A 20,528-nucleotide genomic window follows, 5' to 3' on the forward strand; every position below is an offset into this window, starting at 1 on the left:
ATACACATAGGTGATCTATGACCAAGCTGTTCTATGATCACTCTGTCCTTATCACCCCTCAGTCTTTGTTATCTACAGATGGTATCTGCCAGGTGAGGGATGTCTAAACACAATGTTGTGGGTCAAGACTCCCAACATCTAATCTTACTTCTGATAATTATATGTTACATAGCCTAGAGCAGTTACTGAAGTCTTCCTGGCAAGGTCTCCTAATGTGCAGAATGGTGGCAATAATGCTATTTTCCCAGCAGAGCTTTGAGTAAGTGAAAGTTTACAGCATTTGCAATAGAAGAAATAAATTCTAAATGTATTTATTTCCATAAATAAATAATGAGTATCTAGGTCACTGCAGCACCTGATTTATTTTATTTGCATCACACAATCCACTAAGTTCTTTGTAATAATGATATCAGGTCAGTGGAAGCAATGTTTCACAAATTCTTAGATACAAAAATGGATGGTAAGAATATCTGTTTGTAAGGATTGTGGAGGGAGCCAGAACTAAACTCACCCAGAAACTTTAAGGTAAGAAACTTTTTAAGAGAGATAAAAGACTTAGAAGTGTTATAAAACAGTGTGCCTATCGCCAACATTAGTTATTCACCTGGTAGAAATTAAAAAGGCAAAGAAAACCAATCATTATGCCTAAAGGATGAAAGATTCACCTGGTTCACTAGAGAGGTGAGAGTAGCTGAGAGCTGGTTCACTAGCTGAGACAAAGAATACTCTTCCTCAGTTAAAAATTCAATAATATAAATGTATATTACCTAACCAAATCTCCCAATAAGCTGCATATCTGATGTCCCTCTCCAAGAATGAACACCTCCAGCAAGAACCTACACTGGAGACCACACCATAGTGTAGTTGGTATTGACCAAAAAATTAACATTCCTCTTAACCCAACTATTTTCTTCTCTAATAGAATGTGATGCAATGTTTGCCTTGATGATTTGAGGGCTGATGGTTCTGGTATTTACTTAGATTCCTCTGTCTTTCATTTTTTTGTAGCCATCTGATACTTTCATTCAGAAAGCTAATTCTGTATTTTCCAGAGGACCATGTGAGCTCAGCTGTACAATGACCACAGGAAAACCCAGAGACACCAGTGCTGTGAAAGCTGCTGTAATGCAAAAAGAACCTTTTCTTTTAGTAGAGGTGAAGAAAGCAAACTTTTTCTCCAGTGAATACTGTCTCAGAATAAATTCAGTACCTAAACACAGTGTCTTTAAAGGTTAGAAATTCCACAGGTATATAACCACTCTTTCATTTGTTTTATAACCATTTTGCTAAGTCAGGCAAAAAAGGAGCCTGCAAACTGCAAGCTGCAATTTCAAAATATCCTTTATTATTCCTTGCCTTCAAAAGAGTTTCTTTTTAATCCCAACAGCCTCCACTGCTGTATGAAGCTATCTTTTGTGACTGTTTGGATGGTGGCTGACAACTGAATGCCCTTCTCCGCTCGAGCCCGAGGATCTCCATTAGCTGTATTAGTGTACTCCTTGACAAGGCAACCAGGGAGAACCAAATCACATCTCCCCCACCCACCCACCCACACTCCTGAGCACATCTGACATTTCATTCAGCGGAGAGCAGCGGCACACATGCACACAAGTCAATAGCAAGCAGTTTTTGCCACACGATCCCAGGCACCCTGCCCCCAGCAATTCTTCTATCAGATGAGACTGACAGGCAAGCACGTCAATAACAAGCAGGGAAAAAGCCTGTGACTAAGCCATGCATTAAGAAGTTTACTTAAAACCCAACACCCTCTTCATGAGCAATTCACTTCTCAGTCCAGCTACTGTGCTTCATATTTCCAACGAAAAAATAAAAGCTGGGGCTAAACATCAGAACAGTCTTCTTTTTTTTTTTCTTCTTTTTTTTCTTCTTCTTCCAACCCCCCCCCCCCCCCCCCCCCCAATACATTGCATTAAATATACACCACTTGTCTCAAGATGTCATTTTTGTCTGGGTACAAAGTTACTTGACAGTGACAAGATGTGCAGAAAAACCGGAGGGGATAACTATCTAATAAATGAGTATTCAACTGCTAGTGCTTGCTATTTAAAATTAGAAAGAATAGAAAACATTTTCATAAATAGCTGCTGGGTGAGGTAAGAAATGGGTTGTGAACAGACTAGCTAATTTTTAAGTGTATTTTTAGATCCAGAGTTTATGCTTTGTCTAGACTATTGATGTTGAGGATCACAATCATAATAATAATGCTTTAAACACATTCTGTACTCATAAGAAAAACTTCTCCAGCAGTGTGTCCCAAGTCAAGTGTAATCATCACATTCCTCTGCACAGAACTTGACACAGGGTAGCATAAACCATCGTGAGAAACAGCAGCGACGGAGGCCAGTGGGAACCTCACTCAAACAGCAGGGAGGGCAGCAGCCGCTGCAGTCAGAGATCACAGAATCCTTAAGGTTGAGAAAGATCTCTAAGATCATCAAGTCCAGCCACAACCCTAACCCTGTCACTACCATTTCCACAAGATCTGATTTTAGGCTACAGTTTTCCAGACATGTTCTTTGGCATTTTTTTTCTCTAAAAATAAACAAAACAAAATAAAACAAAAAGAACCCTTTTTGAGGGTTCTTTCTGTTTCTCCTTCTCTCTGTCCCTTTGCAGAGACAGAGAGGAGAAACATCAATGCCTAATACTTACGAACACCAACATCAATAGTTACAATTAATTCATGTATTTTTACCTTTTTAAGGGAAGTTTTCCTCAACATTCATGTGTAGACATTTTCTCTTACCTAGTTTTAGACCCCTCTAAACAGCACAGAGGAACAGAAAGAAGATTTTTTTACCTTGTTTTTGAGACACTGCACCAGCTAAGCCCTGGCTAATTACAGATCTATCAACCTCAGTTGTGGGGTTGATTTTTCAGCTAGCATGATGCTCCACACTGTCACATGCAGGAGCCAGTACTAGAGCAGATAAGCTTTGAGCTATCTCAGATATGTCTACCCTACATCAGAGCCACAAATGCAGGATGTAGACACAGCCAGCAGGAGAGAGAATGTATGATTTGTGCATCTCAGACTCGTAGTCCATGAGGAGGCACACTGCACCCTGTTATTGCTGAAAATCCCTCTGTACACCCAATTCAGCTGACACACTGTCTGGAGAAGGTGGTGAAGTCAGTGAGACAGGCTTTCCCTCACCCTCTACTCAAGATGTAATCACTGGAGTAGCTAAGTGTCTTTAATCTCTACTAGAAAGGAAACGCGTTCCCGTTTGTCACATAGAATCAAAGGATTTTATTGTGCAGCCAAAAGGAACAAAATCTCTCTTAGAGGGAAAAAAGTCCCCCACCCTACTAAAGAGAGAGAAGAAAAGAGAAAGAAGCCCATAGCAGTTACTGGATAAACTGATAAATTCAAAGCAAAAAAAAGAGATCAAATTGGTATGAAGGGAGGGCTGTGGAAAGGGCTATAAGCTGAAGAAGAGAGATCAGGCAATCAGAGGTAAATACAAATCCCATGACAAATATAAAATGAGATTCAGTGATATGGCAAGGCAAGAAGTCCCCCAGACTGCATCACTGTGCATGTGCTGCAAAAAGATTGCCAGACCGGCCCACTTTGTTTCAGACAGGGGTTATGGAGGAGGAGCCAGGCATAAGGATTATACATGCATCTGGGCCCTTCCTCCATCATTTACTTTCAAAGAAAGATGGGTTTGGGAGGGTAGACAAGGAGAGGGTAACAGACTGATGAACCAATACCAAACACCTTCTGAGTGATGGGACAAGGCCAAAACATGCAATGTACAGGTGAGAGAGACCATAAAAAGGAGTTACTTTAAACCTATCCCTCTCAAGGCAAAGTAGAATGTGAATGTACCCCTGCTAGAGAACATAACTTTTTCTACAGCAAGGAAATTTGGACATATCTCATACTAACAGCTTTCTCAAAAACAATATTTAAGAAAGTTTTTTGGAAAAATGAGAGTGTCTTCGGGACTCAAATGTAGAGCACTTACACAGATGACAACATCTTGCCTCCAAATTTACCCTGAACACTTTGGCCATTTGGAAATCCTCCAGCCTTCTTAGCACAAAACCACCCTCCTCCTGGTACTCATTTTTCACCACATCTCTTATGCAAGCTCGTTTGTTCCTCGTTTCCACAGCTTACACACACACACACACACACACACACACACACAGAGGAAAGGAAAAGGCCAGCAGCGTGTGAGATAGCAGCATGCTGTCCTCAGGGCTCTTACCAGGTTCAAACAGATCATTGCTGCAGATTTATTAAACTCAAGTGCTTAACATTTCATTTTATGCTCGATACATCTAAACACAGCCCTTCTTCCCCCAAGCCCAGAACACTCACTGTTCTGCAGAAAAAATGCTTCCTATTCATGTTCCTCTAAATGACAGTCCGGGCTCGAGCCTTGGAGCAGCTCTTTCCCTGCTTTCCACGCTTATCTAGTCAAGGTCTCCTTAAAGTGTCTGTCCCCACAGATATAAATATAAGGAAAAACAGGCTTTCAGCCAGTCTGAAGCTAGAGAATCAGATTTCTTAGACTATTAGTCAACTTCATTAAGTGACTTCAAAAATAAAGGTCAAGCTTTTAATTTAAATTTTTCCTGGGTAAGCATTTGTTTCTAAATTTACCTTTTAAATAATAACATTACAGAAACATGATAGGCGAGAGATGTTGGGAGACAGTGACGGAAGTGGAGACATGGTCATTAGGGAAATGGCAGAAAAGCAGAAAGAAAGAACCTGAAGCTTTAAAATACGCAGCTAAATAATCTTACGTGTTTTCAGACAGGATAAATGGAAGTACAGGTAAAATAGCCCATCAGAGAGCTTTAAAAGCAGTTAAGTGCATGTAATGCCTTTTTTTTTTTTAATGCCACACATTAAAAAAAAAAAAAAAAAAAAAAAAAAGAGGAAGAGAGATTTGCTGGAATCAGATCTAGCATGGAGCACTGTAACTGATAAAAAGGAAGATGTCTAAGTACCTAAGCTTGAACGATTTCACATATATGCTGCAGGGGAAATGTTACGACATGCAGTTTTATCAGAGCCTACCGACACAACAACCTCTCCCCAGGCACAGGTCTGCAGATGTAATTTATGCACATGGCACCAAAATCACATTGAAATATATCAGCCTTTCCATAAATTCTGGATATAACTCAATCGTCAGGTAATATACATACACATCTTCAAGAAAATAAAAATAAAACAAAGTACTAGCAGTCCTGGCAGCTTCAGGAGCAACTCTTCGGCAATGTGCCAAGCAAAAGGTTTTATTCAAGCTCACCATTTTTATAACCTACAAAGACTTTCTTAGACACATATATAGAATCATTGTTAAAAGCCTACATGGATCTGACTAATCGATTTTCACAATTTTTACTGAACTACTTTTTTTTTCTGTTTGGGTGACTTCAATGAAAGAACTCTGTTAGACAAGTGCAGAAAGAATGCAATCAAGAGATTCTGTAAAGCTGAACTACAAGCAGCTGTGTAGAAAGATAAGATCCAGAAATATTTGAGAGGCAAGGAAACAACTTTATTATCTAGCAAGGTCTACTTTTGTAAACCCCTGATTTAGTCTTGTAAACAGTTGTAAAGCTCTTGTAAAATCCAAGACAAGGCAGAGACTTGAGCTGCTTTGCTACAATCATATCTTAAAGAAAAAAAAAAGAAGAAAAAAAAGCCCAAATCCTAACCCTGTAAGTGATAAAGGAGCAGTAGATTAAAGAGATTATATAGGATTTAATTTTCCAAATATATGCTGGAGGTGGTGATGCTTTGGGACATATTACAAAAAAAATCTGAGCATGAACACAATGGTGTCTTCTCAGCAGAAAGCTCACTATGAAAGAAACAAAAATGAGATTTTTGCTTTGCTATATCAAAATATTGTAAGTAAAAAGATAAACTAGACTATCCAAGTAAAAAAGAAAAACCCAATCATGATGCAAGTGAAACCATACCTTGGAGTTTCTTTCCTTCACAGGTGACAGAATATAACCTTCCTAAATCAGGGGTTACTAAAAAACCTCTAAGTGTATGGTTTATTACTAAGCTTCTCGGATATTCATCTTCACTGTGATAATTTCCTATCTATAGTAATTTGCTTTTCAGACACTAATATTTTTACAGTCTGAGCAGATTGTGTAACACATCCTTCAATTCATGGATCCTGAGCACTGGCAGGGTGAGAAAAGCTCCCAAAGCTTCAGGGTGGTCCTGATGCTCACACTGCTGGAATAGAAGGTGAAGACGAGTCCTGTCTTGAATCCTGTTGCTTGTCAAACCTGGACACACACAAACTCATGAAGTTTACACCACGTGCAGGGGTCTCCTTCTGCAGATGCTCCTGACCAAACAAGTTTCTTGGACTATTCTAGAAGGCCTCCATCCTCAGATGTACTTATCATCAATTATAAATTGATAGAAAATATGTCAAAATATACCGGTTTGGGATACATATTTGGGTAAAATTCCTAACTCTAGGAGAAAACAACTAAATCTACTTCTCTCTCTTCAAGCCTCTGTTGGAAAGATCTCATATGGTTCTCCTCCATGGCTTTGTTGCAAACCATCCCCACAACCTTACAAAAAAACTCAGCACAAAATTCAACCCTCACCACCCTCCAGCCCCCAAAATAAATTCTAGATGCCACTTGCTGCAGATTCTTGGTCGTTCCAAGGACCTTCTACAGCAACAAGACGGGAATTTTATGCAGAAGTTTCATAAATTAAAATCCAACAGAACTTTACACAAAAGCAAAATAACTTCCTCAGATGTCTTTGCAGGGTCCAGGGTAGCTGGCAGTGTCTGGAACCCAGCCTTGTTAAAAACGGAGAGAGAGAAAAACGATGTCCCTCTGTAACACTCCTGCTTGCAAAACACTGCCCAAAACATTGTCTTCCCTAATTAAATTATCTCATTAGCATGAAAAGCAAACGAAAGGAAACCAAATGCCAAGAGCTGCCGTGTTAAAGGCCAGTTCGTGCAGGGTTTGTGCAGCAAGACTCGCACGGCAGAGCCGGTGGCCAGCGCCTTGGCACGGGGGCTGGCAGGATGACAGCTGGTGGCCAGGGTCCAGGGGTGCCTGCTGGGGACAGGTGGGGAGGGGAGACAGGGACACGACTGGATTTCTTCTGGGGAAATGGGCCATCTTCTCAAAACGTGTGAAGTGGCTGCCAGGACCTGACATACCTAATCTTGCCCAAGACTTCGTGGTTAATAAAGCAGAAACGTAGAATAAGCTACTGTCAGTGTGGCCAAATGTCACAAAATAAATCTCACAAAATGTAATTAGCAGGATTTTGGCTCTTTTGGGGGTGGTTTCCTAGGTGGGTGAGGGGGGGGTGGGAGGAGAAGGGGACCAGGTCTTCAAATTACATTTTGGACAAGGTAGAAGAAATTTCCTTTTGTTTACTGCTGTTCTATATTTTCCAGACCCTAAAGGAAGACTGATCAATCAGTCAAAACTATTACAGGATAAAGCCCTCTGCCCAGGTAAGGGTTAAATGCAGTGTATTTTACAGCATAAGATATCTGGATCACTTGCAGTGCTGCAAAATGCTGTAATAAAGAAAACGTACTTCAAATTTCCCTCTTAGAGGATATTTTTGGGTCATCCCACCCCATCACTGTTCACATTTAAAAAGCTTCAGCCAGCACCAGGTGAAATAATAAATTTTCTCTTTCAGGACTGATGTTCCTCTGACCACACAGAATCTTCTGACACACATTTTGTTAAAAGGAGACATGTATCACTCCCCCAAATCAAGAGCACACGTACACTTACAGCACAAAACAGTCCCTAACCATCTGGTATATAAAAAGAGGTTATTTCATGAAAATTGCCTCAGGAAAAAAAAATAAAATAAACATTAAATCATAGAATCAAAGTCATTTAGGTTGCAAAAGACCTCTACGATCACCAAGTCCAACCATTAAACAGTGCCAAGTCCACCACTAAACCCCAAGTGCCACATCTACATGTTGCAAATGTAAAATGTTTTTTACATTTACTGAACATTAGACTAGCACAGTCCATAGTGACAGGCATCCAAAGCCCTTCAAGGCTTTAACATGACTTGTGGCATCTGAGGTATGAAGGTGCAGTTATCTCAATCCTCCAGTAAATAAGTGAATTCCCAGAGAAAACACAGCATCTCTGACCCACAGAGAATAACTAATTTTTCCAATTTCTGGTGCCCTAAATGTGTGACTGCCACTAGCCTCCATTCAGAAAGCTTGTTCTTCACTTCAGGAGACACCTGTGTTCTTGCTCTTCTTTCAGAGATAATGGAGAGTCTGGAGAGGAGTTTCTCTGTATATTTCTGTACTTCCATCTTTTTGCTTAATGGCACTGGTACCATTAGTGCCAGTCCATCAGCACCCAGCACCCTTTTATCTGGCTGGAAATACTGGGCAGACACCTGGGGCTTTTGGATCAAAACATTCCCATCACAGTGCATGGCACTGGAGTAGGCCAGAGCCCACGTTATCTGTCCATCTGCAGTCACAGCTCATCACCTCTCGTGGCCTAACCATGTTTCATAAAATGGACCGACTTTATTTTCAGCTGGTTCAATAGAGTAAGTATCACTTACATCCACTTGCTATTTATGTTTTGTTTTGAAAGGCGATGCGTCAAGAGCCAGAGGGACAGTGCCACCATGCTAATGAATTAATACCACAGCAGTATCAAAGTTAGCTGCCTCTCTGCTTGCTCCTCTGCCTGTTATAAGCTATTCCTGTTACCATTTCTTCCACCACCCTTTCTTGCATCTCACTTAAATTTGGCCCAAGTGACTCATGTTTTATCTTTTCAGCTGCTGGATGAAGGCTGTTTGCTGAATGCAGGAAATCAGCAGCCCACCTTTTCTAGGCCAGAGGTCTGCAGCTTTTAATTACCTGCTTTAGAAGTAACAGGATCAAATAATAAACAGATCATGAACCACTCACCATATCCCTCTCAAGATATGTTAGGTGATGTAGAACCTTTCAATCTACAGAGAAATCAAATCATGTCTGCCAAGCACCTACTTAAATACGCATTTAAGAATACCAAGAATCTAGTTAAAAATATAAGTTGAAAACTGCTAAATTTGCAAGCACTCGCCAAAATGTTTTGCATTTTATTCTGAATAGCAATAATTCATTTTCATTCCACCAAAGCTGTCAAAAACTCTATATGCAGTCTTGTACCAAGGCTGTTATATACATGCCAAATGCCTGTATAGCAAACATCTGGACTTGCTTCTGTTCCAGGATTTGCCAAACATAAGTCTATCTATTGTTTTTTCTTGAGACTTTTGTTTTTTTTCTCTCACTGCTGTGCCTCAGGTCGTTTTTCTTAAAATGAAATCATTAAAACAGGCAGAAAGAGTGGAGGAAGGAGGAGTAAGAAGAGCTCTAGCATCTGAGTAATCTTCCAGTGGGACTAATTTTACTAAGTATTTGTGCTACTGCTACCAGTCAATCACTACAAGTATTATTGAGAAGCAAACAAAAATAAAAATTAAACCACATTTAGGAAAGTATATTGGCAGAGAGAAAAGGAAAAACACATATGCTGTTCTATAAACTAGAAGCTCCGTTTACTGAAATGTCCTCAATATCAATATAAAATGTATTAACATAAAAACCCAACTTGCTCTTCCCTGATTTTGCATTCATTTTACATCCGTACTTCTCCGAGGCAACAGATCAGAATGGTGCATTGCCTTCCCCTCAGGCCAAGTGTAATAAACAGGCAGGTGTAATATAAGGCTGCAGTGTCTCAGCTCTCCTCCCCAACAATTGATCTTCCAGCCCAACAGTGTAATTCCATCTTGGTAGCTCCTTTCACATGCCTCACTCCTGATCGGTCAATTATTTCAAATCAAGTAGAATTAAAGTGTTATTTTTGTGAGGGAGGATGATATTCACCAGTGACCAACGTGAAACTAATAAACTAATTTCCCTTTACTGCCTCGGGCAAAACAGAAAAATCCAGGTCTATGGGAGAAAGACAGCAGCTGCTTCATCAGTCTGTTGCCCAAATGTGTTTGCCATTTACTATCTTTAAATTGAATTTTTGCTCACAGGACAATTTTGGGAACAGAAGACAACAAAAAGAAAACAACAAAAAAGGCAGTGGTGAGGATGTATGACTGTTCAAGACAGAGCTGAGAGGAGGAGACAGCACTCTCCTGTTCTCTGAAACAGAGCATATTCCTCCTGTCAGTAGCAAATTTATCCAGTAGATGTCAACACCAGCAAAAAATATGTGTAAAGCCAACCTTAACAGCAACAGTACTCACTTCAATTTACAGTAGCGCATCGGGGGACAGTTTAATATTTGGAAGCACTGCATATTTATTTGCCACCATCCCATCCCATCCCTACATCTTCTTGAACGGATCTGGCCTGGCTCATCTGTCCATAAACATGTGTAGAGCAAAATAATTTGGTTTTTGCTTTTAGAATAATTTTGTCTGGTCTGCTGAAAAATTGCTGATGAGTATGTGATTACTTTCGGATTGGATCGGATGAAATTTTTCTGAGGAGGCACAGGGAGTTGGGGGGGAAAATACTGTGCAGTGCAAAGCACCTACTAGGAGCAAAATCTTCATAGTTACTAAATATAATCTGAAGAGGTCTGTTCCCTTCTGACCTTCCACTTGCGTGGTTAAGCAATGCAATGATTTCATGGATTTTGCTCTTTCCTCAAGAAGCTTCTCAGCCTACAAGAGTGACCTGCGATTGCCAGGCTGACCCCAGGTCAACAGATACTTGTTGTTCCTGTGAGGTTTTTTTGTTTTGCAGTACACCAAGGACAGTCTGTTGTAAGCCTTTTAGTGCTATTATCACTCAAAAGACTGCATTTGCTGACAAGTTTTAACCATGCAAAAACACAAGGCCATTGCTGTTGACACTTTTAAATCTACTATTAAGATCTTACTGTTTGAACAGCTTGTGTGTAGAATCTGAAGTACAGATTTCTGTTTCCTTTTTGTTTATTTTTAGATAAACCTTGTGTTTCTACTCTGCAATGTTTGCATTTGGCTGCTGAGCATGCAGTAACTGCATACGTTATATGCATTGCTTAGAGACACTGCCTCACAGCCCATCAGGTTTTTGGAATAGATGAAAAGAGAAGGGAAATAACAGATCATTTTCCTGATTGATTAATCTTTCTTCACATTGCCATTTCCCCATACACATAAGAAGGATAACCAAAAGTATGTTGTGACATCTAATAGTGAGCTGTTGAAACAAATTATTTTACTACTGCTACAAAAACTTACTATGCCGTTTGTTTTCAGAGATCCAAAACATAACAAGGAAACATAAATGAAAATATTACAGAGACATCACTGTGAGCATTTATTCCTCACATGCAAAACCTTACAGCTTTTACGAGAAGCATCCATCCAATTATGCTGTTGCAGTTTAACTAATCAGTCTAGCTTAAAATTCAGGCTCTCTGTGAAGGCACAAACAGTGGTCAAAGGCTGACACTGAGAATTACCATCATCTAAGCAATTCTTAGGCATCGACAGAAGCAGGCAAGGGAAGATCAGGCACAGGTACTGCACTCCCAGTAAATAATCCCAATAGATGAAGGCACTTGAGAGAACAAAGTCAGAGCTCTGGACACCAGGGGAAAACATCAAATGCCAAATCCAGCCCCATGAGACATGAGGTGCCAGCAGCACACCCCGCTTTGGGAAGCCACGTCCTGCTCCACAGCTCTGGGTGCCAGCATGCACTATCCAAGACAGAGCCATAAATAGTTTGGAGATAAGACGCATATCTTATGAGGCACACCGCAGCTTCACAGCCAGGGATGAGCAATTCTTTTAATTACCGTCAGCATTTTCTCCGAATCCCCGTCTCAAAGAAGAGATGGAAACTTTTGATTTGCTGTGACACCTTGATTGCTGCACGGATGAGTCACCACACCACTCCTGTAAGTCTTATAAATTTATAGATTTTTAGGCCAAAAAGCGCAGGAGGCTGTTACAATTGCTCTGCTCTCCTGGCTCCTCCAGCAGCCTGCCTGCCGGGCACAAACAGGGACCAGCAATGTCGTACATAAAATTGTAACACATGTCTAAGCTTGCCTGCGAGCACCACAACAGTTCCATCTCAAAAAAAAGGGGAAAAAATGTAAAATTATTGATCACTGAATGTACACTCATGTATCCCTTAACAGCTTTCTTCCTTGCAGTTTCTCTGACTGGGAGAAGCTGCAGGGATTCTATAAGGGGGAGGCAGGGGTGGCCCTGTGCTGCCCACAGCCAGCTCCCTGTCCCCACTGCAGGGAACCACAGAGCCCTGCAGCCAAACTGGTGGGGCCTCTGTGAAACATTCCTAAGAAAAGGGCAAGAACGCTGCACAGGCAGTGAGGATTAAGGAAAAAAAGTATAAGAAACAGTCCTGCTGACACCAAGATCAAAGAGGGAGGAAGAGGAGAAGGTGCTCTCAGTACTGGAGCAGGGGTGACCCTGCTGCCCATGGAGATGACCATAATGGAAAGTGACCATATGACCCTCACAGAATGGTTTAGGTTGGAATTGACCTCAAAGACCCTCTATTTCCAACAGCTCTTGCCACCGACAGGGACACCTTCCACTAGACCAGGTTGCTCCATTCCCCATCCAACCTTGAACCCTTGTAGGATGGAGCATCCACAGCTTCTCTGGGCAAACTGTGCCAGTGTCTCTCCATCTTCACAATAAAGAATCTCTTCCTAATATCCAATCTAAACCTCTTTTATTTTCAAGTCATTACTCCCTGTCCTATTACTATGCCCCTGCAAGAAGTCCATCTCCAGCATTGGTTTTTCCCCCCATGTACCCACACTACAGCCCATGGAAGACCTCTCCTTACGGAGAGGTATCCACTCTGAAGCAGGATTCAGGCAGGAGCTGCAGCCTGTGGAGAAGGATCCATCCTGGAAGAGGTTTATCTGGAGGAACTGCAGCCCTGTTGATATTTAAGTTTTTCCCAGAATCTCCCAGGGAAGTTCACGCATTCATCCTCTGTAGAGGTAGAGAGGAGGGACAGAAAGGACTGAGTATTTCTGTATCTGCAATATATTAATGTATTTATGAAAGAAACCATGGAGAAGACCTTCTACATAATTTCAAATGCTGGGGTTTGCTTAATTTCATGCTTTTAAGACATGTGCATTCCCAGTTTCTTTCATTTTTTTCCCCATGCATTCTATTATTATCTTTTTGTCTATCCACTTGTAAAAAATTTCTAAGATTATGAAAGTGAACGAACTGCTTGGAATGATCTTCACAGATGGAGTGCTCTTCCAGTTGCTTTCCTGAATAAAGTACATATCCATACCATTTCCTTGATCTTCTAGGTAAGTAATCACATCCACTGAGGATGGATTAGACGTACACTTCAAAAGGATGCCTGTCTATAACTAGATGTCTTATTTCCCAGCATTCCCATAACGGCCCCATTGCATGCTTGATTACTGTGGCCCGGCTAAACAGAGCCATTTGTTGAGAACTTTCCCTTCTTTTCTTCTTTATTAGCAGGAAAGTCCAACTTGCTGAATCCTATGATGTTCTGAAAGTATTTTCAATGTTCTTGAAGACTGCCTCTGCTAATTCTTTAGAGACAGACTCTCCAGTGCATTTTGTAAAAAATTCTTAATACTCAATTTTGTAAGATGTCCCTTCTTCTCCTGCTCTGGTCCTCATTTGTAAAGTTACAGTATCTAGCAAATTTTTCCCACACAAGGTTACCCAGTTCATTGTATTTTAAGACAATGATAAGCATTTTTGTGGCACTCTTTGTCTTCAAAGCACTTTACAAACATTAAATATTTAATGCTTATGGTATCCTTCTTACTCTCAACCCCATTTTACAGGTAGGGAAAGAGACTCACAGGTTAAGTGATTTTGTTTCAAGTCACATCACAAGTTACTGACAGATGTGAGACCAGAATATATGAGCTCAGATTTCCAGTTCCGTACTCAATACTAGACCAGCCTTGTTCTTTCACTTAAAATAATATAAATAATAATGAGAATCCTTGCTCTTGTTCAGAGAGAACTTAGCTCTTTGGAGGTTCTAAATACAACAACAACAACACGGGCAAAGCACCCCAAAATTACCCAGGAGGGCAGCTACCAGGTTCATAACCCTACCCAGAAGCTTTGTCTTCCTTTTCCAGTGTTTTAGAGGGAAACCCACAATTGAACATTATTAGGAAAGGGGTCAGCATGTTTCAAGCATTTATATATAGCCAAATGCACACACACACACACTCTCAACCACTGCCTAAACCAAGAACAGAGACCTTCCAGCCAGAGAAGAATCTGCAATTTAAAAACTGAAGTACATTTCAAAATGGCATCACTAAAGAGCTTCAGTATTTGATAAGAAGATTACAGTACATGCAATTGCATACAGCAAAAGCCTTTTAAAATAAAGTACAGGAACAGTGAAGCCAGGCATTTGCAACTAGATAACACGGAGCTAATCGGGCAGTGCGAAAGGTGTGCCCTGCTGCAGGGAGCATGCAGGAGCCAGGCAGCTTTTGGAACTCAAATAATGAGGGGGTTTTTTTAGCTTTAACATTTTTCATAATCTAAGCAGGAGGTCTAAACACAGGCTGTATGCAACACTAACTGTATTTCCCTTTAACAGGCTCCTATGGGAACAAATGTTCAGTGTCAGGCTGGTACTATACGTCCATTTAATTGAGCTGAGAGAACTCTACTGCCCTTGAAGAAAGCTCATCTCTTCTCTCCGTGGATGTGACTACAGAGCTAGCAGATAATATCTCACTCATTATTTATACAACCACGTAATTATCTCCCAGAGACTCCCCATTTTGTAGAAGTTTCTTTTTTGGAAACATCATCTGTTGGCTGAATGGAAAGCCAAATCCAGCCTCAGATACTGTGACATTGAGTGCCAGAGCATCCTCTGCTAACACACGTGGGAAACAGCACAGGGAGTCTGCAGTACCACTCACATGGGGGATGTGCTCCTGGCATTACACTGGATCTCTTTAATTCCTCTGCAAAATGCAGGCACATGTGCAAGACCAACAGTACACAAAACACACTCAGAATTTTAGAGAAACATGGTAATGGTAGGAGCCAAACATAAACAAAAAATAAATCTGCATATTACACAATTGCCTCCTCTGTGTCACTGGATTCTGTCTCACTGTTTACACTGCTCCGGTGCCACCATAACCAAATACCCTTGATACTTGTTTAAAACTGACAAAATCTTCTGAGGTCAAGAAAGTTATTATCCCTCCTCTTCAGCTGATGAGATAAGGATGGAAAAAATATGGACCAAAACTAGAAGATGCCCTCAGGTAGAGAGAGCAGAGGTCAGACATTATATCCAATTCAAACGTGCAAAACCCCTCTAGGCTTATGTACCTGAGAATCTGCAGGAAGCCACATTATTGCTAACAAAGCTATTTAGGTGCCCAATGTCCTGCTGTTGCATAAACCAAAGGGAACATCATTTGCCCATTTATCACTGCAGGATTGCTGGAAATTCCCAAATGAGGTACCACTGCCCAAATCCTCTGGTGTCATGTCACTCCAAAACACAGGGATGCTTTGAGTTGAGCACCAAGGGGAGGTAATGCATTGTGACTCATCCTGCTGAGGGGTCTGGCTTCCAGCTTTGGCTCCCTATATAACTGAAGCACAAGGCATTACAGAAATCTGCTGGGCTCAGAGTTTCCATGCCAGAAACCGGATGACGATGAGCCCAGCATGGCCATGCTCAGCACTGGGGCTGAGCAGTCTTTAAGGTGATGCTGCTGGCTTTTAACTCCAGCTTTAGACCCAAGACAAGGAGTGGGTATAATCCTCTGCTCTTTCAGATGTCCAATGTCACTCTGGGTTCAGCTCAACAGAGCACCGGAGTTCGCTGGAGAGACATGAGAAAAACAACCAAGGACATGGAAAATGAACACCACGTCCCCATCATGTTCTAACAGAGCTTTTGGGCAGGCTTAGCCAACACCCTCATCTCAGCCAAAGCTCATGAGAGAGGGCACTGGTGTTTTTGCAGTTCAGCAAGCCTGCCACTACCTTCCTCAGGCAAACCCATGCTCAGCTACTACATGAGGTACAGGTTTCTGCCTTCCTGCTTCGATGGAGGCTGGTTTGTTTTTTTCTTTTTTCCCCATTTAATTTTGAAGATTATAGGATTTGCACTTATTCTAGTAAAATATTTTGCAGCACTGCCATGAAAGAGCAGAGTGGAGGCAACACACACATATTATGAAAGCTCTGGCATTATAAATGTAGCTTTTCTCTTATAAATTACATTGACCGGCTAAAGTACAGGTTACAGTAAAGTCTGCACAAAGTCATATGGTGGCAGTAATGCACATATGGAAGAAAAAAGAATCAACAATTTTCTTGTGCATTTTAAAACACCTAGAAAAATGGCCAAGATTGAATTCCTCGTGGAGGGAAAGCCAAACCTTACTCATGATGTCACTGTGGTTTTGGTTTTTTCTAATGAGAAAAACAACCACGCAGTTGTCACAACTAGGGAAATACCACACACCACTGGATTAAAGTCCTTTTCAGGAATGTACAAAACACAGTTTGCTGTTACTGCCTTTTTTTAATCTTGAACCACTTGTCTTTCTGAAGCAGCCAAGGAAACATCAATCATACTCACTGGCCCTACAAGCTCTCTAAAAGGTACTGTGCCCATCCTTTCACCCCTCCAATGCCATGACTTGGGGCGAGCTCAGGGCTCTCTACCCTGGCAGCACTGGCTCCCCAGAGTAAAAGGAAAGGCTTGAAGAAAGCTCAGAAAAGGACTCCCCAAGTTAGATTGGAGGAAGGCTGGGAGGGTGAAGGAGCAACAACAACCCACCTTCAGATGCAGCTTAAACCCAGGACTCTGCAGCCCCCGATGCCTTTCCCACTTTTCTCCCCCAGTGTTAATTAAGCTTTCAATCAAATTTTCCCCTTTATTCTCACCACATCTCCTATTTCTACTCACCACCTTCTACCACATCCAGATTCCCTTTCTCTCTTTGCTTCATGTCCAAGGGAGAGTTCCTCCAAGACCTTCCCCAGTCCTCAAACAAGACTGACTCAAATAGGTGATTTGCAAAACTTCCTTTACTTATGTAACTAGACCTTTTTCACCTTGTTTTATCCAACTTAAAATCCCTAAGTGAAGTCATTAGGTAAGCAAGAGTGACCTGATGTACCAAGAATTTGGCAAGCTCACAACATTAAAAAGAAACAAAGGACTCGTATCCTATTCTCAGATGTAGAGAGGAGGAAACTGAGGTGAAGAAGCAGGTGTGAATGTAGCAGTGATGAAATGGAAGTGACAAGCTTATAATTTATTAAGTTTTTAAGCATAGTTTCATCCAAAAACCAGGGGCAAAAGAAGTTCCTTCCTAAATTAGGTATTGAGCAGAAACCTTTAAGAGAACCAGCAACCCCATTCTGTTCCAATTCAGCCGTCTACAGCTAACCCCTCATAGGGGACTTTAGTATTGGACAATTAATTTTATTAGCTTAGAAGGGAAAATGTAAGCAACCAGCAGGAAAACCTGCTGGCCAATCGACCAACCACTTCTATTTGTGATGGAATTCATGGAGTTAATCCCACAGTGCAGCTTGTTCCAGGAGCATCCCTGCCACATCTCAGTGCTTGGGTGCAAAAGAAGGGCCAAAACAGGGGATTATGAATTTGTAAGTAAAAACAAAGCACTGGCTCTCAATAGAACCGTTTTAAGGATGGCATACATTAATTTATTCTCTTCTGCACTGCCTCTGCATACCCGCTGCTGGCAATGTGACAGCATATAAGCACTGAATGTTGTGCTTAGTAGCTTAAGAGCTCCAAGACAGATTGTCATTTTGCTCATTCTTCCTGGGCCAAAATGTGTTTTCCCAGAAAAAAATAAATAAATCCCCTCTTCCCAAAACAAATACACCCCCCTTCCTCCCCCGCAGTCATCTTCAAATTTCGAGAAGAATTGGAGTGGCACCGCCCTTGGAGGAGGCAAAGTAGGGAACGCATCCTCAGGAGGTTTTTATTCTAGACAGAGAGCCTCTCCCCAAGACAGCGTTTTGCCAACACATGGAGAGTTTTGAAAATGAAGGCAAAAGCCTTCCATTTGAGTGAATTCAATGGGAAGGCAGCACGGTGCACAGAGCACCGGGGCAATTTGCTCTTGGCAGCCTCTCTCGCTAAGTAGGTGGGCTGCGCTCAGCGCCAATTAGGGCTGACGCTTTTCCTCAGGTACAATGCGCTGCCACACGGCTCGGACTGTTCCTCCCTCCCTGCATCTGTGTTTACTGTGGCTGCTCATTTTCCCCCTTGGCAAGGGGGATGTTTAATAAAGCAGGCCATTCCCCAGCTACAAAGGCGCTATATCATCCTTGGGTGTATGTACACATATGGCATGAAACTGAATGCAGCTAAAAGTCAAAGCAACTCCTGCCAGAAATTTCTGATGGCAGCGCTGTAAAAGCGGCGTTGGGCAACGATGCAGTTCTCTGTTTTCTGATACTGGGTGAAAAGAGGAGAGACAGAACAGTGGGTTTAGCTCCAAAGTTAAAAGGGAATCATATGAGTGAAGAAAAAGAAGCAATATTCAGATTTCTAAATCCCCTGTTCCCAGTTCAAGGTCTAAGTTTTCTTTTGGCTTGTGCTGCTCTGCAAATGGAGCCAAAGAGGTTCTCGATCCAGCTTTTGATTTGCTGCTGTGCTAAGCTACAGGAATGTTCACATCTAGGCTCTGCTTTGGTCCTGTCTCTAATTAAGGCAGCTTATTTTTTCAAACATGCTACCTGAGACCTCCTGATGTTGCTCCAGGTCATGCAGCCATGCTTCAAACTGCTTTCTAATATACCTAATAGTGCCACAGTGATATGTTCAGCTTATTACTGTTACAGAAGCAGTTGGGTCATGGTATTCTCTGCAAAATACTTCTGTAATGGAGTGGATTAATTTAATGAATGCCATTTACTGCAGCAGAAGTGACAATGATTTGATGTTTTGTTACAATTAAGACTCATTAGCCAGTGACTTTTTTCTTAGTTGTCTGACAACCATATTAGATGTAGCACATCTCGGATACAAAAGTTCTGAACTTCCTTCTAGTCATTTTTAATAAATATGAAGGAAGTGAGAATGAAAGGCTTGGCACTGGGCAGATTGAAGTGACCTGTTTGAGCAATGCCACGTACACCTCCCTGCCCAGACTACCGAGAGGAAACTGCACCAGCTTCCAAGAAATCACTGGATCATACCTGGAACTGAAACTTTCAACCAAACAGCTCAAAACATCTCACCACCTGGCTAAGACACAAAAAGGCTTTGGAGAAAGCAGAGCCAGGTCCTGATGCTTTTAACAAGATCCCAGAGCTCTGCCAAGACAGGAATCCCTGCACTGGAGAACCTGCTTGTGGAGAGCCCTGTGTGCTCTGCCACGGGACTGATGGTAAACTCAAAATCAATTTTAGTAACAATCTCTCCTTTCTCAATCAGCATCTGAATGCTGAGGAATGATCCCCATGCTCTTCCACCAATGCAAAATCTTTTGTTCCTTGGGAGCACAACTCCTTTTCTTTTGCAAATCCTAAACAGCAGTATGCAGAACATGAAGAAACAGAAACAAAATCCCCTGAAAAAGAAAAAAATGCATTGCCAAGCAAAACCAATATTGGTCAAACCAATGCCACTAGACTCCAGGTTAAGTTTTCAGGCTACAAGAAGCCAAAAGCAAAAATAATATTTTTGCAAATGCAGCATTCCCTAGCATTGTTGGGGACAGAAGATCATGCTCAGCTGTACAACCTGCAAATATATCTTACTCAGCACAGAAAGGAAGGAAACTACAAAACTAATTTAATTAGTTGTCTAAGTCAACAGCATTTCAAATCTGGATAGCACAAATAGTATACATATTATTTTTAAACCCTCAGCACTTTATAAATATCCCCCAAACCCTCAGAAAGGCCCAAAATGCAAAAGGTTTAATTAAAAAAATAAATTAGGTAATATTTGAAGAAAAAAAAAATCCTAAAATGACAAATTATATATTATTCCTTTAATATTCAGCAACAATATTTTCTGAATGTTTTCTGAGTCACTCACACTGATACTTTTACTTTAATAAAAAAAAAAGAAACCTAAAAATTTTAACTTTTAGTTAAATCAAAGTAATAATTTGGTTTCCCTAGATGCTGTACAGGAGATCACTTCAGAATACAAAGCTGTGAGTGAGTAATCCAGCAACAGCAAAATGCACACACCCCAAAAACCAGTGCAAAAATGAAAAGTGGCTTATTTGCCTTTGAAACCTAGAATAAGAAGCATGAAAAAAATATAAAAGCTGGGAAGTCAAGGAAAGAATCAATAGCATGTCTTATTGTTCTTGTGCAAATTCAGTATCATTCCCTCCCACTGTACCTGGGATGGACACCTACAGAGACATGAAAACACGCAGTGTGGCCAAAATCCCCAGCTGATGCTGCTGACGAC

General features: G+C 41.2%; 1 protein-coding gene across 1 annotated transcript in view; it reads right to left on the bottom strand.

The window, feature by feature from the left end:
* The window catches only part of KLHL29 (kelch like family member 29), a 389,148-nt gene that overhangs the window by 243,092 nt on the left and 125,528 nt on the right, over positions 1-20,528 (bottom strand). The gene's annotated exons all lie outside the window — the stretch shown is intronic.

Source organism: Ammospiza nelsoni, chromosome 3 (assembly GCF_027579445.1).
Source record: "Ammospiza nelsoni isolate bAmmNel1 chromosome 3, bAmmNel1.pri, whole genome shotgun sequence".
NCBI classification, from domain to species: domain Eukaryota; kingdom Metazoa; phylum Chordata; class Aves; order Passeriformes; family Passerellidae; genus Ammospiza; species Ammospiza nelsoni.